The sequence below is a fragment of the Armigeres subalbatus genome, chromosome 2 (assembly GCF_024139115.2).
Source record: "Armigeres subalbatus isolate Guangzhou_Male chromosome 2, GZ_Asu_2, whole genome shotgun sequence".
Lineage (NCBI taxonomy): Eukaryota > Metazoa > Arthropoda > Insecta > Diptera > Culicidae > Armigeres > Armigeres subalbatus.
In genome coordinates, this window is record NC_085140.1 from 68248872 (window position 1) to 68275805 (window position 26934).

The 26934-nt window shown below is 38.2% G+C and overlaps 1 protein-coding gene and 1 pseudogene across 4 annotated transcripts in view; one reads left to right on the forward strand and one right to left on the reverse strand.

Moving 5' to 3' along the window:
* Window positions 1-26934, forward strand: part of LOC134208844 (E3 ubiquitin-protein ligase CBL-B-B) — a 256622-nt gene that overhangs the window by 18567 nt on the left and 211121 nt on the right. The gene's annotated exons all lie outside the window — the stretch shown is intronic.
* LOC134214928 (uncharacterized) lies at window positions 8871-10656 on the reverse strand (annotated as a pseudogene).

Below are 26934 nucleotides of genomic sequence, written 5' to 3' on the forward strand. Positions count from 1 at the left end.
GACTGAGGAAACCATCGACATAGGGAGAGATATCGAGATATGGAACATCGATATGCAGAGAGTCGACTGTATTTTCGCGGAAAAATCACGTTGATATAATTTCAATTGGCTCCAATATCGGATTTTCAGACTGTTGTACTTTTTACAACAGTTCTCGTGTTATGAAAGTTGAAGCGTGTTGCGGAAGGTCAAGCAAGCGGATGAGACCTTGAACGGCTAATCATTGTTGACTAAATACTGCGGCTAATCCGATCGTTGAAGCCGAAACAACGACCACACCTGATCGGTATGAAGAAAATGCTTCTATGGATGATTTTTCTGGTTTATTGGTTAAAGAATAACTCGTAAAGAGACTGCAGCAGAGTAAAACACTTGTGTTGCCGGTGGCAACTACATTGACGCCAGGTTCCTCGCAAGCAATCCACAGAGAATTCTTTTACTAAATAAAGGATTAAGAGCAAGTACTTGGCACTGTTTTTCGATGCTCTTAGAACCATTTGCCCAACCGCAGTGCGTGATCTCTCATGTTTCGGACAGCAGAACGATCGCGCGGTCGGACGAATTATTGTGTTCTGCATTGCGCGGCCGGTAATAAAATAATCAGTTCAGTGCGTGATCTCTCTTGTTTAGAAGCGGGCTTGGTAGTCATATGGCTACTGCTTCTGCCTCATACGCAGGAGGTCGTGGGTTCAATCCCAGGTCCGTTCCATTTTCCTGCTTTGTATCTTTCTCTTTATTTCGCAAGTCCAATTCCAAGTCCATTTCCAGTTCTAGCAATCGCTAGAACTGGAAATGGACTTCCATACCGTTTCCATTACTATTCCTATACCTTCAACTTGAGTATTCTAATAATAATCTGCTAGAATTGGAAATGAACAATAGAGCTCGTTTCCTACATCCAATTAGAAATTCCATCAGTTACCTTCTCCTATCTATCACATTGGCAGCTCGTTAACCAAGACGGACCTCTGCCTCTCCAACCTAACCCAGAAATTCCAACAAATTCCGAATGAACTCGTGGCAAGTGCAGAGGTATATTCGGCTTGCAGTGGGCGAGTGATTGCATCATCATTTCCTTCCCCTTCCCTACATTGACTTGCATTCTGACGTGGCAGGCGCCAGTATGACCTAACAAATGAGATCACCAGTACTTGTACATTGAAGATGTGTGCTAGACCCAAGCAAACATTTGTTGGTTCCCTGTGCAAGAACAGCTGATCTGGTCATAATGGAGTAGCAACTACGAGCAGTCAATCAAGCTCAAGCTCAAGCTCAAGCTCTTAGAACCATTTGTCCAACCTCGATTGAACCAGAGAGGGCATTCTCAGCAGCTGGCAACATTTCCAACAAAATCCGGAGCGAATTGAGAGTTATGTTATGTCCAAGTGTTTTCAAATTTGAATATTGTTTTTTACCCAAAAGTCCAAATTAAAAGTATAAGCCAGGGCACTAGACTTAAAACAGTGTCCCACCCCAAGACTTCGAGGACTCAAGGAGTGTACATTAATCTTCTTAGCAAAGTCACTCCCAACGATTCGTCAATCATCTTTCTCCTGAATGTGAAACGGTTGATACGGCTCTCTCCGTTTCTTCCTTTCGTAGATTCAAAACTCTTCGTTGATCATGTTATTTATTACTAAATAATCTGATTGCCGGGGAGTTATGGATTGTCTCCCAAATTCAAGCCTACACGGTGTACCTGGCCGGAAATACAACCGACATTTCCAGGATGCTTTCAATATTGGCTGTGCATGTGCTAAGACAAAAGTCCAAATTAAAAGCTTTTTTGCCTTTCTCGTATGCAAAGTATACGTAAAGGCTATAAGATTGCTCGAAAAATGAACTCGACGAATTGAGGCAACAAGTTGCATTCGACGCAAAATCCTGTCTCATTATTTCCTATTGAAAATTCGGACTATGGGCTCAAAAGTTAAGTCCAAAATATTATTTTTATAACACACGAGAAAGGCTGCAACACCGCTAGGTGGATTAATCTGGGTTTTTATTTCTGAAATGACCAGAACCGACCACTTGGAAGCCTTTTTCATAGTTTCTGGAATCAAACTCTGATTACACCTGATAACAGGCCGGAATATATTTTCGCTTAGTGGACACTCCCGTCTCCTTTTTCGCATCAGATCCTTTGGTCGAGAAACCGTCTCGATTCTAATACGATCGACGACCGGGAGGAGCAGTGACTATTGACTTTTGACACGTGTGACACAGAAATAATGCCGCAGCGTACCACCACCATCACGCGGCTCGACTTGCCATCCGGTCAACCAGAAAGCCTGGAGACTGCAGCCAGAGTGTGGAGCGCCCGGGCGGTGAATGATAATAACGGGAAGCGATTTAGTTGCCGTGGAGAACGTGGCTTCCACACAATTCCGCAGCTCAAAGCCAACCGCGGCGACCGGCAACATCGCGTCATCATCGTTGCTGGATCGAAATAATAATCCATGTTAGCGCGCACTTTTATTCTGCCCCTGCGAGCATGAACGCGAGAGATGGGATTGTCATGAGCACGTACCTTTTGCCGAGGAAGTGGGGTGAGATGGAGACTTAAATGCGAAATTTTGTTGACCCGATTTCAATTAAAAATTGACGTTTCAGCTTTCAATAATTTGTTCTCTTGATTTGATTGTCTACTATATACGTAAAATAATTATATATGAGATGGGTTGAAACAATTTGACAACTTATAGGACTTTGTTTATTCCACCCATAGTTCCCCTACCTATGAGTAAGTCGGGAGTCGGGATGTGTTGGAATGGAATAATGTTACTCCTCTGACGGTTGGTTGCTATTTTACATAAAACGTTATGATTAGATAATCCCGGATGCTTTTTTTGCGTCTGGTAAGTGCCCCCTTTCCGTGTCACGACTCGTTCGGTGTTTTGAGGCTTATGCGATCGTACATATGTAGGACGCACATTCACACCACACGAGCAACACATGTGCGACGAAAAATGTTGAAAATCTGACAATTGTCATTCGTACATGGAATCGCAATCAAACACTCCGCCAAATCGCACATGTAAGTATATATGCGAAACCGGCGATATGTGATGATGCTATGCTAATGCCAATACTAAGCCAACCGCACCAGCACCGGCTGAGGGTCACGTTACTGAATGGCGGTCGGGATCTTTTTGATATGAATGTCAACACAATTTGGTATGAAATTGTAATGAAGCAAAATTCATTGGAATGTTTCGAGGGGTTTTCTCAGAATGGCAGAACTTCGATTGATGAGGTAAATCGTTCAACAAATCACTGTCATGGTTTATAACATTTCAAAATAGCGTAGGTCTCATTCAACGCAAATTCCTGCTGCTTGAGATACTTGGTTATGTATCACAGGACAAATTACATTCCGATGCATCGGGTGGTATTTTCAAAATATGTATTCCAAAGTGTTGGCCGGAATAATATGAAGCACCTCCCCGACTCATTTTGTAGCGAAACCTAAATAATTAAAAGCGGATTCAATGAATGAAAAAAGGTTTGCAGCAAAATTGCATTCATTTACATATTTCTTGGGAACACTGTTTCATTTCCCTCTCTCATTCATAATTTAAATAATTCATTAAAAAGGCCAAATGTATTTCTTTTCAATATGATCAATATTATTCTATAGCATGAAGAACTGGGACAGTAACCCTATATTACGTGCTTTCTTGAAGCGTACATATAATTCTCATTGATTAATCCGCACACCCATTGAAGGCTCAACCTTCGACTGACTCATGCCGAATGCCGCAGTAGCGACATTCAACGTCCGGCCCGGCGTGACGCGTTGCCTCGTGTCGTCAGTTGATTCGCCCAAGTTGACGAAAGCCCCTTTTTTGGTCATTCGCCCCTTAGTGGGTCAGTGTCACCCCGCGAGTTCCTATTGCCGGCTCAGGTAGGCAGATGGTGCTGACTACGCCATCCATAAAAAAAATACTGCATTACCCTTGCAAATTGCGTCGTCGTCGTCGTCGGCAACAGTCGCGCCTTGTGGAGAATGCATTTGCAATTACATTTTCAGCTTTTATTCGCGGATCAGAGAAGGTGCATTCGAAAGTGACGAGTTAATTGCGGTTGCATAAAAAAAGCTTCTGGATTTCCGTTGGCAGCGCGGCGGATACCGCTGGGAGCCGCAGCACCAACAGAGTTATGTTTTGACAAATTATTTCTCGGACAGCGGTTTTCGGTACAAAGGGTTCCGGCATGCTGCTTTCTGGCAGGTGTGGATTCTGACCCTTGTCAGATGTTGAATTATGAGTTCGGTAAGGGTTGTTTCGGTGTGATGTTGCCAGCCGCCAAAGGTATGATAAACATTTTCAAGCTTGAGCCGTGCAGCTGAACATTCGATGTAGAATAGTCCTAAATGCACCTCTTGAGGTTTTTTGATGTTTTCCTAAATATAAACCCAAATACCAAACCATAAAATGAATAAACAAAATTTACTAGATTAACACATAACAAACATGTTACGATGATTGCTTAACGCATTTAAAATGTGTTTTAAGAATAAGACTGTAGCAGAACGGCACATCAAGGGGAGCAGAATCACATTTATTTGTGAAAAGATAGCAGCAGTTGCCATGCTGGTTGTTAAATTATACAAATTGTATGAAAATATAATAAGTAGGATATGACAACGAATTAAGTGTTATCTGTCTAGATGTAAGCTAAATAAATGGTGCTTCAATGATTTGCCCAAATTTGTGGCATATACGTTCGACCACGAGACTGCGTTTAGATCATATTCTTCTACAATGAGACGACATATATTTGTTCGAGGCCATTCCATTACTCAAAGTATAAATGTAGTAGACAGGGTTAAGATAGGAATTCCCGCCAGGGATCCTATTTCTGACAGAGGTTAGAAAGAGGATAAAGATCCCTAGCTCTCCTCCCTGCGAGCGTTCTGTTTCCAGTACGATCTTTAAAACCAATGAAGGAAGTATGAGATATATTAATTTCCTTCTTTTAACATCCACTTTTCAGTATGGGCTCGTATCAACTTATACGTATTACATCTTCTACTTTAACCCGGCCTTAAATAATTTGTTATTGACAAACGAAAACTACCGTTTTGCTTAGAAATGCCTGACACTTAAATTGTTAATCGACTTTATTCATAATATGAACTTAGTGTTTCTAGAGTTATCCCTGCTGGGGACGATTCTTAGACTTGAAACCCTTTAATCAAATGTTAATAATGATCTGTTCTTTTTTTTATGTTTATTAAAGACTCTTTAAATATTATTCGAGTCTTGGTTGTTCAATTCACAGAGTTTGAGTAACTTAGGATCTAGATAATGTATATTTCATTCACTGGTCTCATCCGGTCCGCTGGCAGAACATCCATCCTATTTTGGTGAGATTTGACGCCTTGGGGACTGGTGCCTAGTTCTCGATTACGGTGGCCAGCCGATCGTCAATGTGCTTAACGCTGTCTTCCTTTGATTAGAAGTATCCTATTTTCAGTGAGGTGGTTACTGGTAAAACTGGTGGAAGCGCGATTTCTTTGAGGAACGATAGCACTTTTTTTTGCTTGGCGGCTGTCATCGACCAATACCTCTCTCATGTTTGGTTGGAGCCCAATTTTTCCCCGAGCATCATCATATCCTGGACAGTTGACTATAATGTGTTTGACAGTAAGAATTTGGTTACATTTTGTGCAATTGGGTGGATCTGTTTTTTCTAGTAGATAGGCATGCGTTAATTGCGTATGGCCAATTCGTAATCTTGTAAGTGTAACGTCCTCTCTACGATTTCCTGTTGTCTCTCTAAATGGTGTAGTGGTATTTTTGCATTCTCTTAATTTGTTATTTCTGGTTGATTCCCATTCCAATTGCCATTTGTTAATCATATTTCTTTAAATGATGGTTTTAATTTCCTTGTGATCAACTATTTTTTGCATAATGGTGTTAAGCTCGAGGGATCGTTTGGCTTCAGTATCGGCCTTTTCATTCCCAGGAATGCCGATGTGGCTTGGGATCCAACAGAAGGTAATGTATGTTCCTTATCGGATATGTCATTGTACAGTGTGGTTATTTCATCTTTGAGGAAGATTTTATCTTTCTCTTTTCGATAGTTGCTATCACACTCAGAGAGTCAGTTCATATGATAAAGACACCTACTCTATTTTGGTTTGATATCCACTTCAGAGCTTCAATTACTGCCATGCTTTCGACGCTGTAGATGCTTAGTGAGTTATGGGTTCTTTTACGTATTGTTTCCTTTTACAATTACACTGAAGCCAGTTCTAGAGTCTGTTTTTGACCCGCAAGTGTTTAAAAATGTATGGAATCTGTATTCAGAATGCTTTCGTTGAGCAAATTCAAATTGTTGTCTTAAATCTAGATGATTCTTTCCGGTCTTGCTCACGTGTAGGACTGTATTATCGACAAGTATTTATTTTCTTTTTCATGGTGGGGTTAGATGGTATTTAGAAAGGCTTGCTTGCTGGGATGTTCGTTTCTAGTTCTTCGATGATTCGTCTACTTCTAATTTGTATGGTGTTTGGTTCAGTAGTTGGTCCTTGATTCCAAAGTTCCCCTGAACTGTTGATACTGTGTTCTTCTGTTTCGCTGTTTGATGGTTGACGAGCATTGTTGTCTACCTTTGCTGCAAATATCGCTAGTTTTTGGTTCAAAAGAAATCTGATGCTTGGGATGCCTGCTTCGGCCTGAATGCTTATTATTGGGCTGGTATGGAATGCTGTATGAAATGCTCCTATGATAATTCGTACAGCGCTGTTGTGTAAACTTTCGAATCGTTTGATTACCGTGTCGCTAATTGAAGATATGATCGGGGCTGCATATAGTATTTTTTCAAGTACGGTTGCTTTATAGATTTTTATCAGGGATTGGCGGTCTCCACCCCATGATCTGGATGCGATGGATCTTATAAACTGGACTCTCTGGGAGCATACTGCTCTTGTTTCCTCGATGTGTGTTTTGTAGGTGAGGTGTTGATCTAATGTTACTCCTAGGCATTTGTGGCATGATTTTTCTGGTATAGGGACATTGTTCAATATAAGTCTTTGACTTGTTTGTTTTCTAGATCTCGGGTGTTTGAACGCTATAGTTACACATTTTCGGTAGAGATTTTGAAGCCGGTGCGTTGTTCCCATGATTCAACCGATTTAAGCGCTGATTGTAATTTTTTGTGAGATTTTCCTGTTACCATCGGAGGCGAAAAGAACTACATCGTCGGCAAAGAGGAGTGCATTAACTTCGGCAGGAAGCTCTGCGCATATGGTGTCGATTGCAATTAGGAATAGCGTAACACTTATCACTGATCCTTGACATAGGCCATTTTCCATTATTGTTTCCTGTGACAGAGTATTGTTGGCTTTAACTTTGAAGGTCCTTCGTTCCAGGATTTTTTGGATGTATTTAACAAGATTGCCTCCTATTTTCCACTCACAGATTTTGTTTAGTACCAGCCTACGCCAAGTGGTGTCGTAAGCCTTTCTAATGTCGAGAAAGATTGCTTGTGTAAAGATCTTTTTATGCATAGCTGCGGTGTCAAAGTGTGCTAGATAGTCCGATGTAGATTTCCCTTTACGGAATGCAAATTGGTGGTCGTTAAGTAGCCTACGTTCTTCAATTAGGTGCATTAGACGGTTATTCACCATTCTCTCGAGGATCTTACCAAGGCAACTATTTAGGTAGATTGGTCTGTAGTTTCCTGAACAACTCTCGCTTAACTTTTCAAAAGGACCTAAGTAACATTTTTTTCATGAATTAATTTGAATAGCGCAATCAACAGAACAACATGAAAGCTATTGATTGCTGTATTCAAATTAATTCATGAAAAAAATGTTACTTAGGACCTTTTGAAAAGTTAAGCGAGAACTTATTTCTCCTTTTGCCTTGTATATAGGAACCACTATGGATTTGGCCCAGCTTTCTGGGTATACGGAGCCTTCCCACAATCGGTTATATGTGTTAAGGAGCAGATGTTTGTACTCTATTGGCAGTTTGGTGATCATGGCATAGTGGATGCCATCTGGGCCTGGAGAAGATCCTTTAAGTCCTTCCATTGCTTCTTCAAGCTCGTTTCGGGAAAATACTGAGTTATATCCGGCTTCTTCTTCCTGGTTTATAAGTATCGGGGATTGTTCGATGTTATTTTTATATGCCAGAAATGCTGGAGAGTATTCCCTATCACTGGATATTTGTCCGAAGTGTGCAGCAAGACTATCAGCAATTCCTTTGTTGTTAGTTGTTTTTTCATTATTGAATTTGATTTCTCGGATACGTGGGCTTTTAAATTTTCCTTGAATTTTGCTGAAGTTTTTCCACATCTCCTTGGCAGGCGTGTGAACGTTGAATGTTTGGGCAGTCTTCCCAAGATTTCTTCTTGGCTTTTACGATGGTCTCTTGTGCTTTGATATTTGCATCTCGGAATTCTTGGGTATGTTGTGGATGTAGAGTTCCCTTTTTGTTTCTTTGCAAGCTTCTAAGAGCCTTTCTTCTTGCTTTAATGGCTGCTGCAACTTCTTTATTCCACCATGGCACCTGTTTACCTGTGATGGTTCCTTTTGTTTTTGGGATCGATTGGTCAGCAGCTCTGTTTATCTGCCTTGTTATTTCTTCGACTTGGTCAACAACGTTATCTATGTAAGTGATTTCAATCGTATTTTGGTATTTTTCCCAATCTGCTTCATCAATTTTCCACTTAGAGAGACGTTGTGTTTCCTGTAGTATTTGCGGCATCAATATAATTAGAGGTATGTGGTCACTTCCATAGGAGTCATCTGAGACGGTAAGTTCCAGAGTACCAGCTAGTACATCTGAACAACAACATATATTGATGCAGGATCCAATTCCTGTAGCACTATTTACATATGTGTTTTCACCATTGTTGAGCACTACAAGGTTTTCTTCGTCAATGATTGACTCTATAATTTTTCCTCGGCAACTGATTTCGTCTGAACCCCATAGTGGGTGATGTGCATTAAAATCACCCATCACTATCATAGGTTTAGGAATTTGAGCGAGTAATTCAGAAATATCATCCTTTTGGATTTGGGTTCCGGGAGGGAGGTATACGTTTAGTATGTTAGCATTTATTGGTGCACCTACTTTTACGGCTACTGCTTCCAAATTTGTATTTAGGTCAATACTCTTGCTGTCTATGTCCTCTTTTACTGCCGTTATCACTCCACCAGCTGATCTGGCTCCACCAGGTCTTTGACGGTGGTATATTTTATACTTACTGATGTTAGCTTGCTGTTCTTTTTGGCACATTGTTTCCTGTAGACATACTACCAATGGGTTGATGGAAGCCATTAATAGTTTTAAGTCGGTTCTTCTTTTCCTTAATCCTCTGACATTCCATGAGACCGCAAAATTTTCGTTGTTTGCTGGACTGTTATTATTTTGTGCTATTTTTATATTATTTGGGATTGTTTTGACTACTTGTTAATCTTGGGTATGGTGTTGTGGTCTCGTTTAAGCTGTTAAATATTCTTACTACATATTATCGTCGTGGTGGGTAGATCCTATGGATTGTTCTGAATCCGATTCAACAAACTCCATCTGTTCACATGGTTGCATTGATGTGTTTCCTTTTTTCTTCCTAGGTGGTGAGAGCAAGGTGTTATCCAGACTCCTTGTGTGTTTGGGGGCTGTTTTTTGTTGGTATGATTTCAATAGGTTTTCGAGCTTGTTGCAATCTTCTTTGAGTTTTTCCGCCTCTTTTTCTGCAATTTTTCTTCTATGTTTTTCTTCCTTGTATGCTTTGTGAACTGAGTCTAACGTCTCCTGCATTTCCTCAATTTTTGTTTGCATTTCCGTCACTTTTTTTTTCATTTTCCTGGCAACATTTGATCAATTCTTCTTTGTATTGCATGAGCTTTGTCTCGAATTGTACTTCCATTTTAGCTTTCAAGGTGTCAGCATACATTTTCTTCTCTTCATTTAGCTCGTTGATTTTAGCTACGTAGGCTTTGTTTTCATTAGTAAGTTTTTTAACATCTTCTTCAACTGATGATATCACTGTATCTGAGTAAGCTGTTTTGCTCTCTGATTCAACAATGTTTCTGGCTTCCCAAAACGAAATGGTTCTGTCCACTTTCACTTTCGTAATAGATTTTTCTTTTTGCAGAACTGGGCACTCTTTGGAAAATGCACCATGCCCACCACCACAATTAATACATTTTGCTACGTTGCCACATTCTTCATGGTAGACTTCACTGCACCTACTGCACTTCTTATCCTTGACCGGGCAGCTAATAGTAGTATGACCAAACTTGAGACACTTGAAACACCTTAGCGGGTTAGGGTACCATGGTCTTGTCTGCAAGAGGAGGTAACCCAATTTAAATTCTTTAGGTGGCCTGGTTCCTTTCACGCTTATCACGAAAATGCCGGTAGGAATTTTATTGTCCTCCGTGCCCTTCGTAATTTGCTTTACATTTAACACGCCTTGATCTGACAACATGTCTCGAATTGCGTAGACCGTATCGTTTTTCACATCTCGGCAGAACACTACCACTTTGCAGGAGTTCAATGATTTACGTTCATAAACCTTCACCGTAATTCCGTCCACTAGTTTTTCAATTTTAGCCAGGTTTTTGGCCTGACTTTCATTCCTTACTGTTACAAATATTTTTTCCCCGGCTACACCGCCGGGGTTTTCCCCCATACGGGGGAAATTAGAACTGTTCATCAAATAAGCTCTGCTCGTTGGTTGGTTTTTAATTTGCACTCTTGGTAGACACTTGCGTTGCTTATTCGCGTTACCGATTTAGTGAGTAATCACTTTTACCCGAAAGACCGGGGGCGTAATTGGACACCTCTCAATGAATTAACTGCGATCGACCGATTGCGCCGATGCGACTTAACTCGATCGTAGTCAAACACGGAATGTGATCTGTTCTAAAAACTTGAAAATTAGGGGTAAAAATTGAAGGCATGTCATAATCAACGGCAAATTTCGTTTTCCTTAGGATGCATCACTTAGCATGCATATTTCGCTCGTATTGCCTATAGTCTATGAGTATTTTATTAATTTAATAATGATAGCAAACTTCGTGATGAATAAGGGAAATTGCTTTGAAATTATTGACCTTATAATTTTTATTTTTTTTTCTGTATATCCGGCCCTCGAGGCAAGTTTCTACAATTGATTTGATTGCCGGACATGGCTTAAACGATGTTACATATCAGCTTATCATTTGAGCTAATTTAGTTCAAATGAATCAGAATGAGCAAGCATATTAACCATTTTATTAAATTCCAGTTGTAACATCCCAAATGAAATCTTGCCTGTTCTTAGTTTACACTCATACCCATATGGTAAATGGTATCACTTCAGAAATTTCGAATATCACACGGGATTTAAACATTTTATCGCAAATACAGTATTGTGGTATTGTAAGTAGAGGTGTGCGCCGGTCCGATATTCAGCGGCGGCGGCGTTGGTCCGAATTTTGGTCGGCGGCGTTTTCGGCGTCACGCCAAAAGCCATTTTAGCCGGTGGCGGCGGCGGCGGCGTGAATCGGCGTGACGATTTTTTTTATTTTTTTAGGATTATTTTTTACGATTTTGAGTTTTTTTTTTTTTTTTTGCTTTTTTTCGGGAACATATTTTCAAGACATTAACGGAACAATCTTTCGAATTTCGCCTGAAAAATCTGATGAACTTCTTCAAAAAATTCTTTAAGTTTTTCCAAAATATTCATTTGGAAATTAATTTCGGATTGTTCACGGAAAATACTTTGAAGTTTAGAGATTTTTTCGGAATTACCAACAGAAGCTCTTTGGTAATCTAAATTGTTTTGAATTTCATTTCATGAAATTTTTTTTGAATTTCAGCAGGAGATTCTTTGGAGTTAACATAAGAAATTGTTCCAAATTACTACAGGAAAATGTTCGGATTATCTGCGGAAAGTTCCTGTTGAGTTTCTGTTGAATATTTTTCGAAATTCACTCGGAAAATTCTTCATAATTGTAGAAGAGTGCGGCTAGTAGAATGTGTGTTTTAACGTTAGGACGCACAGTCTAGAAAAATGAGGCGGCGAATTTGGCATTGCCATCGTTAAAACAGAAAATTCTTCAGAATATCCGCGGGGGACTCTGGAGTTTTCATAGGAAATTCTCTGAAATTTCACGAGAAATTCTCCGGAATTTGAATGGAAAATTCTTTAAAATTTCCGCGCAAAGTTGTTCAAAATGTAGATTTCAATACAGGCCGGACTCGATTATCCGGAGTGTTGAAAAAAATTTCACTCTGGATAGTCGAACCCTCCGGAAAATCGAGCCATTTTTTGTTGTCGCTGAAAATTTAACTTTTGCTCAAATAATCTTTTCTCTAGTTATATAAAATCTAATAAAATATCCCGTTGGTCCTTTCATGGGTTCTGACTACCGTTAGAGGTCAGCGCCGATCCGAAAATCGTCGGCGGCGGCGTTTGTGGTCGACGAAGGATTCGCGATTTATTTATTACGTTCGTAACGTAAAATTATTTTTAAGACATTAACGGGAGAATCTTTTTATTTCGCCGAAAAAAATCTAATGAAGTGTCCTAGGAGATTTTTTAAAGTTTTTCGAATTTTCAACAGGAAATGCTCTAAAGTTTCACCGGAATTTCTTTGAGATTTTCACGGGAAATTGTTTAGAAGTTTGCCTATGCCACCGGGCATGTACCACTTGGACGAATAATACGTTAAGCCGAAAGCTATCTAGCTGAATTCCATTTGTTCGATACGGTTATTATGTGGAAAACGGTTTGACGGTACGACCAAACTGGTCATTTGGCTGAAAAAGCCATATGCTCTAACAGGTCGTTTTGACGAATAGGCCTTGTCGTCGAAATAGAGTGTGAGTTTGATTCCCGCCCTAGTAAGGAGAAAACATTTCGTGAAGCGGAAAACGCTTTGCTGGCTCACTGGGTACTGTGTGAATGTCCTGTCCGTTGTCTAATGCTAAGTGTTAAGTATTCAGTCTGTGCGACCTCTGGTCAAAGACGGTGATCTTGTCTTACTTTCTTTTGAATTCTACAAAAAGATTTCCAAATTTTTAAGGAAAATTACTTAGATTTTAGTATTTTCGAGATATCGAAGGAAATTCTTCAACGAAAAATAGCTTTTTTTCACGAGAAATCCTCTGGAGTTTCTACGGGATTGCCATAAACTGTTGGCGGGGACGGCGCACACCTCTAGCCACCGTGTGGAGGATCCCAAAAAAGAAAGCTTCTAAATTTTATCGTTAAGCACCAAGATTTTTCAGATGCACTTGATGTTGTGGCTTATACATGTCGTGGCCTTCCGAAAATTCCGGAACATTCATGAAATAAAACAAAAAATAATGAATTTCATCGCATAGCACCATTTGACATTTTATTTCCTTATTTCCCCTGAAGCGTTACGTAAATTGTGAACAGTCCAGATCCATTAATTACGTAACGCAAAAATTGGTCATTTTCAACCCCCCTCCCCATATGTCACACTTTTTGTATTAATCATTGCAAATTTTTGTATGGATCGTCACACTTCGGGCAAACCTCCTCCCCCTCTTAGCGTTACGTAATTTATGGATGATCCCTCAGGAAAGCGAGAAAGTCACTATCATGTCTTGCACATATTGGATACGTTATAGATACACAAAGATAATATTTCTATTTTTGTAAGATGGGTAAAAATATTACTCCGGATAATCGAGCCATTTTCTCCGGTTAATCGAGCCCCGGATAATCGAGCCTCCGGATAATCAAGTCCGGCCTGTAATAAAATATCTGGATTTCAACGGAAAATTGCTCAGAGTTTTTAAGGAATTTCGTTGGATTTCCAAGGAAACTTCATTGCACAGCAGACGTTCGATAATTCCAAGTCTTTTCGACTGCAATTCGATAGTTGCAACAGTTTTGCAGTTATCGGACCTCTGAACTTCAAAACGATTTCAAACAAAATCGATGATAGCTGCATTGTGCTGCACAATCAGGTGCACTTCTATTGCATCTGACGGCGACTGACAACCGTTTGATGTCTAGAATGCGTTGCAGTTATCGAACGACATTCGCTAACTGAAACGTAAACATGTTGCAGTTATTTAACGACTAGTGTATTATCCATAAGAAATTCTTGGGAAATTCCATAGGGTGAAAGCAAAATACGACCGAACTGGTAATTTGACCAAAAAAGTCGTTTTCCCTAACAGATCGTTTGGTCGAAATGGTCATTTGGCCGAATAGGCCATCAGCCCGAAATGCCGTTTCGACGAAATGGTCCTTTGACAGAATAGGGAGTTTAGCCGAAAATGTTGTTTGGCCCAACTAGTCACATGGCCAAATGTCAATTACTGAACGGATAATATGGTCAAAAATGTCCACCCATTTGGCCAAATGATATTTACGGCGAAATGGCCTTATTGTCAAAAGATCATTGACCGAAATTTCGCAACCTCTCTACTTTGTAAGCTGATTTAAGCCAAAAAAAATCTAACCAAATCGCATTGAACGTATATCCGTACTGCAATTAGGTCAAAAATGGTTTGTCCGTAAATGTTGTTTGGTCGAAAACGACATATGACTGAAAGGGAAATTCAGAGTAGTTTGACCGAAAAAATCGTTACACCTAATAATACATTTCTAGGAACTTTTTCAAATAGGCCTAATTAATTCTGTCCATGATTTTTGAAATGGCGATTGTGCTCTGAATTCAAACTATTTTGCACAACTAATACACCGAACAGAAAGAATAGATTGCGATCTATCAGGTAGTAATGTCAATTGAACGAAATATGGAGAATAGAGAGAGTATGCGTCCTTTCAAATTTTATGGTCAAATGCAGTTAAGCCCCAAACGCAATTCAGCGGAACGTCGACGGAAGCGTAAAATTTGACAGAAAATATATGGGCTAACTGTCAAATCTGCCGTTTCCGTCGCTGTTCCGCTGTATTGCGTGGGGGCCTTTTACGCTTACACCCGATTCATTTTTTACACGGGGGATTTGAAAAAAATTTGTATGGGATTTTTTTACACGGCCGTGTAAAAACAGAATCGGGTGTATTTGAAAAAAGTTCCTAGAATTGACCAAAAATATGCCTTTTGGTAGGAATGGTCATTTGGCAGAAAGAGCCATTTGGCCCGAAAATGTCCTTTCTGCAAAACAACCCTTTTGGCCAAACGGAATTTTCCGTCAATTGACCTAATCGGCCAAACGACTTCTTATAAAATTTAATTCTTACCAAATTTGACTAATGACTTCTGTGGCCAAACGATCAGACGACTTGCTAGGGCAAACGGCTTTTTCAGGAAAATTACCAGTTCGGCCGTCTGGCTAGGGTGGTCGGTATTTGCAATTTTTGACCGGTAGAATACCGGTTTTTGTGAAAATTTCAGGTATTAAAAGAAAAACTTTTGATTGTGACTATTGGTTGACAAACTTCAAATGTTAAAATCATTGCTTGTTGAGTTGGGCAAAACGAAACTTAAGTAGACATAACATCTCCCAATCTGCATTAGATTTTCTTGGTAATGTTGCAAATTGCTGAGAATGTCGTTGACGAATGGTTCCTAGAAAATCAGGGTCAAGTACTTGGCCTTAATACCTACAGATTCGTATTACGAGAATTCCATACGGATTGCATGCAGGGATCCTGGCGTCAACGTATTTCCCACCAGTAGCGCAAGTGTTTTGTTCTGCTACAGTCTCTTCACAAGTTGTTCTTCAACCAATAAACCAGAAAAAATGATATGGAATGATATGGAAATGCTAATATCATCTTCCAAACTTGGACGTACATGTTCATGATAGCATTAGAGGCGAAAGTATAGAATTGATAGTTCCGTTAGGATACGGCAAAAATATTTATAAAGGCATCTTCCTCGTACCGATCGTCAGGTATGGTCTTTTTCTCAGTTTCAACGATCGCATCAGGAATGATTAGATGCTTCAAGATTCCGTCCGCTTGCTTAATCAAAGTAGCTCTGGATGTCCTGAATAAAATGCCAAAATCATTTCTGATCAATTGCTTCATGGCAGAATTATACAAAAAAGCAAAAAGATCGGCGTATTCTGATCGTGTTTCTTGGATTCATTCCTTAAAAGCATCGAATAAGTGGCGGAAGTTTCTGTGGCTTGATTTGATAATAAATTATTCCAACATAAATAGGAACCCCACGTCGGCTTCATATAGACTACAGAACTCACAGCAGAGTAGTTCCACAGCAGATTGAACAGGTTCAAGGACTTGAATTATTTCACCAACAATCATCACTGAAGTTGAATTTGGATTAAAGTTTCAACTTATAAATCCGTATGAGCATAAATAACATGCTATTCCAGCGTGCCTTGGCATCAGCCACCAATTCAAATTCTTTTCCGAATTCATAATGGACATATTTTTGCAGAAAATAGTTTGTTACAAGTGATCTCCGGGAAAGAACTACTACGTCACGTACCTTTTTCACAATTTCGTGTATTGCGGGAAAATTCTCGACGATGTCAACAATGTTCATTTGCAATTTAGCAGAGTCTAAGAGAATGAAGCAACACGGATGATAAATGACGATGATGATCGATTTTTTTTTGTAACGTGAACGTCGTCAATGATGCTTACTTGGGCAAAGTGGATTTTTGTACGATAAATATTTACTGCTTGTAACCGAATATTTGTCCCATCTATGTTGGATTTCCTATTTATATGGACAGATATGCGATTACAGGCAGTTTAGCCGATATATGTAGGTGAAAACTATTCAAGATTTTTTATACTGTCAGCAAAATTTGAAATACCGAAAATACCGGTATTTCCCGTCTCTGATACCGGTATTTTCGGTACGCCAAATTGGACGGTAATACCAGTATTACCGGTTTCGGTACTACCGGTTAGACCACCCTACGTCTGGCGCTTTCGGCCAATCGAATTTCCCAAGATTTTCTTATGGACAATGCAAAGAATTTTTTGTAGAAATCCAAAGAAAATCCTTAAAAAAGTTCGAGCAATTTTCCGTTGAGTTTTCCATTTTTTTTATTTACATTTTGAATAATTTTCCGCGGAAGATTTGAAGATTTTTTGAAAATTCCAGGGAATCTTCCGCGGATATTCCGAAGAATTTTCTGTTTTAATGTTGGCTATGCCAAACCAAACTGGTCATCTTCATTAATCTAGATTGAGAAAATCAACGTTAAAGCATCTTCCAATCACAAGAAACATATTTTGTGTAAATTTTGAAGAGTACTCAAAAGAAACTCAACAAAAACTTTCCGCGGATATTCATAATATTTTTCTGTAGAAATTCGGAACAATTTCTGACTTCAACAACAATATCCTGATGAGATTCTCATGTAAAATCTGAAGAACTTTATGCTGAAATTCCAAACAATTTCCGTTGGGAAATCCAAAGAGCTCCACTTGGTAATTCCAAAGAATTCTCGAAACTTCAAATTAAAAAAAAATCTCGGAACTTAACGCGAGTTTTTTCTTAGTTTTCACAGAGAATTTTTAGAAATTTCAATAAGAAATTGTACCAAACTTTCAATATAATCATTGGTATTCTCTTCGAAAAATTATCTGGTGTTTCAACGGGATGTTGAAGAGATCAAACAGGATATTTAACGGACTTCTTCAATATTGAATCGGCGTGGAAAATTGTAGATTAGCGGCTTGACAAATTTTAAACGGCGGCGCGCCGGTGCAAAATTTTCGGTGGCGGCGCATACCTCTAATTGTAAGGCATCTTCCCCTATCTAAAGTTATTAGATTGCCAATGTTATATATTGCAGTTGAAAGTTTCCACTAGGCTTAAATTACCGTTTTTTGTAGTGCTGATCAATCACGGAGCCGCGGTATGCCAGATTTTCCTTAAAATCCTTAAAAAGAAATTTACAACATCTTATAAAAACAGACACAATAACAAACAATAACAAAACCTGTAATGTGAAGTTGTCTCGCTCATGTAGTTCATAAATTCTACAATGTAATATACGATAAGCAGACACCCGTCTCTCCACCGAACACGTCCACTCCGGTCAAATACCCAACCATGGTGGAATACTGAACTGCGACACACATGTAATGTCCTTCGTAAAGGCGCGCCGCCGCTTTCTGAGTCATCGTTCCGAATGAAACAGGGTGTCCCTTCGCGAACTTGAAGCGGAATATAACAGCTACGTCTCTGCTTCCTTCCGTGAGTATATTGTCCGAATCCAAGAGGAAGTTATAGCTCCAGAAAACCACGGTATAGATTAAATTCGATTATACTAATGTTTGGAACGATTACACAGCTCAACAAGATTTTGTCCCTAACACCACACCCTAATAGATAGTTCGCTGAATCCTGAATCCTGAAAGATTTGCTCTAACACGTCGAGATTTTGAGATATTCCTCAATAAATGCCGTAAATGATTTAATCATGATTTTGAGCAGTTTGGAATGGTCATTGTTAGCCCTACAAAAAGAATTACTAGTTAATCAAGGTCCAAAATAGACCACATATGTACATCTAATCTTTCGAAATATGGTGAATTTTGACCAAATTAAACATAATAAGAGTGATTTATCTTCAATTTAAGTAAGTGAAAGTTATTTAAAAATATGTTTTATGCAAGCCACCTTCGAAGACTTGTATACAAGCCTGATTATTTTATGTGAACGGTTTTGAGTGGAAAGAAACAAGAATTCAATATAAAAGTGTGTCCAAGCAAATAAATAATATGTTTTCATTGAAGTAAAATATGGTGTTGTACTCTGGCACGACAAATTGTCAATAATGTGATATGGTGTATTTACTGCCAATTGAAGCTCCTTTATTATTTTTATATTCGAATAAAGCAATCACGAGAACTGTACGCAGTTCTATATATTTTGATTTTTCCTGCTATTTATGATCATTACAATATTCCAATACAATATTTGGGTGGAAAAACTATCCCTCAGCAAAATCAATCAATGAATCGATAAGTTGCATTCGATCGTCCTTGTGTATGATTGCATACAAGCTGAAGCGACGGCTACGTTGCGGAAAACCTGAACTACTTGCGCGTGGGGGACTTTTTATTTGTTTCGCGTGAAAAATGTAAGGGTATGCGATAACACACTTTTTCCTGACGGAACGAAACGAAACGAAATTCAAAATGTCAATGTTGATTCGAAACGAATTGAAACGAAACATAGATTTACTTTCGAGACTTCGGAACGATACGAAATCAAGGTCTATTTAATTCTAAATTTTACGAAACGAAACGAAATTTTATTTTTTTCCGCAGATTTTTTATTGAACTGGTTTTACATTATGTACGCAATTTAATTTAATTTTTTCGAAGTCAAATAACTTCTTTGCGACCAATAGAGTTATAGAAACAGAAGAAGCAGTCCATGATAAAATGCAGCATTCCTGTTAATATACCATTGGTGATAAGGTAATACCCCATTCATCGTGGAGTGTGTGCCCCCTAATCTAATCAATTTTATATCAGTTCAGTTTTACATCAGTTTCAAATCAGTTTATAAATATAGAAATTGTGAGATTTTTTTATGTTTGGATTCAAACTCTGTAAAAAAAACTTATTTTACTTAAGAGTTATGTAATTATGCTGAAGCGTACTTCATATTGTCTTACCAAACTACTATGTAAATGATTGCAAAGATTTTGTTTTTTATCTAGTGGGATACTTATTTATATATCCACATCTGCCAGGCGTAAACACGCAGATAGAGAATTGTAAATAGCATACATTTGCTCTCTATAATAATACTCTGTATCTCATGCACAAAGATATGTATTTCAGATTGTTTTTCAGAAATGTGATCGCAAAATTTTTATGGCAGCAGTTTGCCATGTATGAAGAAATATCTTTTCCTTTCTCATACAAAACATTGCACCAAAAGGCTATCATTTCCTTCCAAATTCAACATTTTTATATTAGGCTTGAAGACCCACAGTCTTTTATACGATTAGCTCGACGAACTGCTATTAGAAGAGAAAAATTAGTTTGACACTCATAGTTATAAGAGACCGAGGGATGCTCTGCATCTCCATGATCACCACGGGAAAGGAATCGTTGGTTAGCTGAACAGATAACACTGAAGCCACCTTGATAAGCGACTAAATGTTTATTGTTAGCAAAGTTATTTTGAAAACTCGAAAACGAAAACCGTGTTTCAAATAAATCCAACGCAAAATCAATGAGAAAAAGGGCGCTCTAAAAAAACCTCACAAGAGCCGTAGGAGTCCGCGCCATGGCTTCGCCTTTTTGACTTTCTCGTATACTAAGTATACGTAAAGGCTATATGATCGCTCCAAAAACGAACTTTTTATAGAAGACCCGGAGACCCATAGTGTTATTATACCGATAGACTCAGTTCGACGAATTGAGGTGATGTCTGTGTATATGTGTGTGTGAATAGGTGTGTGTCTGTGCGCACCCACGTACCAAAATGTAGCAAAAGTGTCACTCATTTTTCGGGTACTTACCCTCAACCCATCGCAGCAAGTTGCATTCGACGCAGAATCCTGTCCCATTGTTTCCTAATGAAAATTGTTCAGATCGGACTATGGGCTCGGAAGCTATGGTCAATATACCATTATTTACAAGTTCGGAGACAAGCCAGCCTAGGGCTGAAAGTCTCCTTAATAAAGACACAAAAAAAATTATTCACAAAAAAAATAAATCAAAAAAATTGTCACTCATTTTTCAGGCACTTATCTTTAACCGATTTGCTTGCAACAAGTTGCATTCAACGCAGAACTTTGTCCCATTGTTTCCCATTCAAAATTGGCTAGATCGGACTATGGGCTCGGAAGCTATGGACAAAATACATGTTTTTATTTGCACGTGAAGGGCACCATCACCGTTAGGTGGATTGATCAGGGTTTTAACAAAGTCATAATGATCTGAGTCATATCTCATTACATTTAGACTTTGAGCCTGCCGTCTTAAATATTGAGTCGGATCACTTTTGAAAAAATAGGATAGAATGCTTAGAGATGCTTTTCGTTTTCTGTTAGACATTTCTAACAAAACACTGGAGACGTTTTATAGAAGAAAATTAATTACGTATTTGTCGACTAAGAATAAGATTATATAGTAAGTTTTGAAAACAGCTTTATTATTTTGTTCAGCGGCGCAGCCAAAATTTTTGATAATACACGACCGTACGAGGCAGTATGGTTTAAGTTTAAATTTGTTTCGAAATTCCGCGGAATTCCGTTAAATTTCGTTTAGGGGTAGTTTTTTCTAGCGAAATTTTTGTAATTTTTAAGAAACGAAACGAAGTCAAGAAATCAGTTTTCGCCATGCTAAAATTCCGCGAAATTCCGCGGAATTTCGTTTCGAACCACCTGAAACGAAATTTTTCGAAATACCGCATATGCTTAGAAAAATGCTGCATGTATGATGCAATAATCCTAATGCATTTTCGTTTATCTGTGGTCAGCTTATGACAGTGAAACGGAAAAAAGTTCACTAGTTTTGTTGATTAAAAGAAAGGAACTTTCTGGATCATGATGTTCGCACTATATTCTACCAGGGCATCAAAATTTAGAAAGCTTCTTCTATTTTTTCGTGTAGAATAAAGACAACCAATCAGCTATACAATCTGCGCATTTAAGATGGTGTTCAAATCGCTAAAGATCCACTTCCTCCACAACGGTACAAAGCACAACATAATTGCAACATGATAACAGATTACGTGTGGTCATTGGAAGTAGATTGATCTAAAAAAAACCGGAAATCGAGCAGAATAACATTTTAATCTGGGGAGAAATGTTAAGCATAAAATGAAAAATAATGTTAAGAAAATTATTTTGAGCTTTTTAGTGGAATGTCTTCACTTGTCATAAGACGAGTTTGTACAATCCCATTGAATTCCACCACTTAATTGTATCTTGACAGATACGTATTTCGACCTCAACAGTAAGGCCGTCATCAGTGTCTCGTACTTGACTCGACTTTACTCGACTCGACTTGAATATATAATGAAAAAATTAAGTTCCCCATACTAATTTACATGCAAACTTGAACCAGCTTGTGCTAAATCAGTTTTAATCCAAATGAGCTTAAATTTTCGGAGGACACTCAAAACGTGATACAGAATGAAATGAGCGTTGGGGAGCAAAATTGATATTTTGAACCACCCTATACTATGCATAGATCAAGAGGGGTACCATTGGAGGAAAAGGTTGAGAACCGCTATCTTACGGTACCATATTTTGTTCAGCATTAACTTATGTCGATATGTTCAAATTTCTAGGCTACTAGACCATGTGAAAAAGTGACGTATACGCCAAAGTGACGTATATGTCGCCAAATTACATATATTTTCTCCATTTTTCTGTTAAAGAGCTCGATTAGTACGTTAATACCATTTTTGGAAAATGGCGTATACGTCACTTTGTCAGATTACGGCAGAACAGGAAACAACATTTGTTTTGCTGTCGTTTTTCATAGCAACGAGCTTTTTTGGATCTACTACCCATTTCAATTTTCTTTCTATTCCGCAATATATCCCTATCTCGATGGTCCCTTCAATATCGAGATGTGGCGAGGCGACTGACTGATATTCAATCGGAAATTGACAGTGTTCAGCCAAATATGGATATGTTACGAAGTGAGGGTGACAAAGCAGGCCGATGGGCTTCACCAAAAGTATTATTTAAGTATTATATAAACAACCGCTAACCGCAAGTCGAGCACATCTGTTTATGGCATCCATATACATATGTGCTCGACTTGCGGTTAGCGGGAGTAAAGCTTAGAATTACTCGTTTGCTTTAAACTCGCCAACCGATAATGCAGCACTAGCAATATTTGCATAAAACAGTACAGTTGAGTTCTACGAAAAAGATGAAAATACTTTACCTGGGTACCTGTTTGGCTACAGCGTCGTTACACCTATGCCTGGCGTATTGTAGAGCTCCATAATCGTCGGTATTGGGCGATGTTCTTCCAGTTTCTCTGAACGTTTACAGTCCACAGGTCCTCAGGACGATTCCGGCGCGTGCAGCCAGCGTGTTCGTGGCTGAAGTCACCGGCCTCTATCCGGTTCGCTGTTGAATATCATTTTCGCTATTATTTCTTCCGGAATTCGCATTAAATGACCAACCCACTAAAGTGTGCCATATTTTGTTATGATTCACAACATTTTCTTCCTTTTACACTTGATTCAACAGCGTGATTAAAGCATCGGCGCAGCTGTGCGAATACATATGGAACCCAACACAGAATGAGCGAGAACAATGCGTTTTATCATCCTTTCTCGGTGTGTTTTGTTTTTTTCTCACTTGTATACAGGTTCGATCGACTTGTTTGCATGGTTTATAATGATCCCAAAAAGTTTTTGCTTATCTTTTAACATTGTTCATTATTCATTGAGAGGAGAGTTCACTCAATCTCAGGAGCACAGGATGCTCCCTCCCTGAAGAGTTAAAACCATTTTTTACTCACTTCGACTGCCGCCGTGCTGTAGATAGTTTTCGAAAAGCACCGAAGCCCATCTTATAACATATCAATTGCATGGTTTTTACAGACAAGCCCTATAAATGAAATTCCAAAATAGTTTGTACAAGTCTGATAACTTTCGATTTTTGCGACATATCAAAATTCATGAATTTCTGGGAGAATGCTTTATGCTGCAGATTTTATTTTTTCGTTGTTTTTAAAGTTCATTATTGACATGTTTGGCCAAGCCGAAATCTAGCTGTTGTACAATGTCGTAATCCAGGACAAAACCCAAAAAAAAATCTTTCTTTTCGCGAAGCTCGCACTGATTCCAAAACTTGATGATTGTAGCTTGTAAATTCATTTTTTGGTGCTTGTTGAAGTTAATGCTGTGAAGGATCTCCCGAACAAATTTGTATGGCAAAAGAAAATTTGTCTAAACTTTTTTCAGGAAAGATTCGGAACGATCTGGTATCATGTATTAAAACCTATTTTTTGTTTACTTTCCGGAGGTTAGTGCGGTGATTTCTCGTTTAACTTTTCAAAAGGACCTAAGTAACATTTTTTTCATGAATTAATTTGAATAGCGCAATCAACAGAACAACATGAAAGCTTTTGATTGCAGTACTCAAATTAATTCATGAAAAAATGTTACTTAGGTCCTTTTGAAAAGTTAAGCGAGATTTGAAAAGTTAAAAAGTTAACCGAGAACTGCTCCAAAGCTGAAAATTGGTTGTTTCTATGCTAGAATGAGGACGCTGTTAATGTAATATGTTGGTTAACAATTGCGTGGAGACGCATAGTACATTGTGGGTTAGTCACAGTAGGGCGTTTTGCCTCGTCGAAATGTTACATGTTTCAACAAAATGTAGAAAATCTTGATTATTCCTACCTTCCTATCTATTATTTTGACACTTTTTTCGCCTAAAATACATAATTTTAAGTGTAGTTTTGTTACGGCCATATCAAACACGGTAAATATGGGAGGCGTTTTGTGGCCTCTTCCGCTAAGTAAAATTCACCTAGCTTCTGTTCAACTTCTGATAAAAATTGAGTATATTTTACTCAATATTGGCTAATTTTTACCTAATCCTGGGAAAAAAATACTTTTTAACGGTTGGGTAAATAAAAACCCTTGGTTTGAGTGATGAATACCTAATATTAGGTACTTTTTTTCAAACATGTATAGTAGTGACAGGTTTGACCAACCCCCAACCCCGTGGCAAGAGATGCTTCCAGTGTAGTGAACATCCTTAACATTGCATTACAATGGTTTACGGAAACGTCAGCTGACTTATGGCAATATTTAATTCATTCTTGGAAATTTAAGAGCATGTAAATTTACATCTCCTAATTGTTCGAAGTCTTTGATTGGTAGATATATGATAATAAAAGGATATAAAACTACTGCTTTCCCGACTAGAAGAGCATAACAGAAACTGAACACAATATTAACATATTGTGATATTTATAACTTATTTTGATACAATTTTGTTCTTAGTAGCCATCATCTTTCAAATGTTGTAACAGAATTTTATCATAATATGATTTAAAAATGCTCAACACCGAATTGTCCAACAGTAGGCAATTAAAATAGATATAGCAAAGTTACCCAGCCATATAGACATCATAACGCTGGTATAATTTGAAAAGATTCCCTTATTTGTAATCTTGTTAGTTTCAATTTCTCGGAAAATATTCTTGTTCAGACAAAAACAAAAATTTCTGATTGTTGATCACAATCTGGAGACCTATCACGAACTGTAAAAATTTGCAACTGCACAGAAACAATATACTTTGTATTTAATTCTGCTATAAATTTTAACAAAATATGTTATTTTTATGATAAAATTGTAACAAAATTTGATATTTTTTTTGTTTCCAGTTGTGTAATTTTTGATAGAAATTTAGATAATTTAACAAAATCCTGCACCTTGTTTCTAACAAATTTTGTTATAAAAAATTAGTATAACATGATAACATAGGTTGATATAATTTTGATATGACCTTCTAGTCGGGTTATTTCTAGGAACCAATCCTTTCAACACGTTAATAGTTAGCACGTTTAATATGAGTACAATTATATTCATTATTCGCATTTTTGAAATTGTGGTAAAACCATAATTTCAAAAATGCGAACATAGAAAATAATTGTAAACATATTGAACATTTATTGTACACATAGTTAAATTTGTTAAAAGGATTGGATTCCATAAATAAGGCAGTACTACATTGTGCATACAAAACCCTAAAATACATGGTCATTTGTCATAGAAACTTCACTTTTCAAAGTATTTAAATGTCGACGAATTTGCAGATCTAAAATCCATGGAACATTACTTCAAGTCCCAAATACAAACACCTGTCCTGTATTGTTTTTGAAATTGATGTGCATGCCATCAGAAAATTGTTATAATTTAATAACAATTATTGAGTTAAAGTAATTTTTTTTGCGACACCGAAATATTTTTTCGCATGAACATAATTACAAAGTCATCCTCGGATGCCGGTGTTCCTCCATTCCGACTGGCACTGATGATTTTATCTGAAAATTACTCAAACAATCATTTCCGCAAATTTTCAAAGCCGGCGAGTCGATGTTTCGCTCCGTCGAAATTGCCGGGCTTCTTCCACTCCCGAATCATGATTTCGGTCAAAATTGTTCAATTTTCGTTCGTTAGCTCTTCGTTAACCTTGTGCGATATAGCACCAGCAGTGTCTGTACTGCTGCTGGTTGGAGCTCCCCAACCCCAAATAACCAAAACCGAAAATGATGCACAGATGAAGGTCTTCCGAAAGCCGCGGGTGCGAGAGAGAGAAAGTAAAAATCACACCATATTAGAATTTGATACGCTTGAAGGCAGTTTCCACCGGTGCTGATCCCATCACCATCGCCGGCTCATATATCAACGATTGCTCATTAGCTTCGTGGTGGCGTGGTTGCGTGCGTAGGACCCCCATCAAAGTCATTCCTCCCCGAGATGGGACCGTGCAGAGATAAATCATATTTCTTGATTTACGCTCTTGAGTCTTGACGCTGACTTTCAGATCCTTTGACTTTGACACACACACACACTGGAGTCGGTTATCAATCGATTTGATGTTTGGGTTGATTGGAGTTTATGTACTTGATTTGTGTGTGATGATTTTTCGCCCAGGTTAGGCAAACATTACAAATCTAATATTGGTCCGAACATTTCGTCGAAGCAGCTTTCCATGTGTTCAGTATAAGTTTGAATGAATAGCCACTATGAAATATGGATCGTTTTTTTTTTCACTCTGGGGATAAACAAACTTCATTGAGCAGAATCTAACTTACCAGAGAATGCCATTAGAGAACTTTTCCGGTGTTTTGGCCCCATTCGTTACTTACTCCAACTTATGATTGAAAATCTATTTTGCAAAAAAATTATTATTATGTTTGAGTATTGAGAAACAATTATTATCAAACAAAAGAGAAAGTCCTCACAGTAAATTCGAAATGATAAGCGACACTAATTATTAATTCCGTGGAATAAATCCATCGCTAAAGCTCCATTC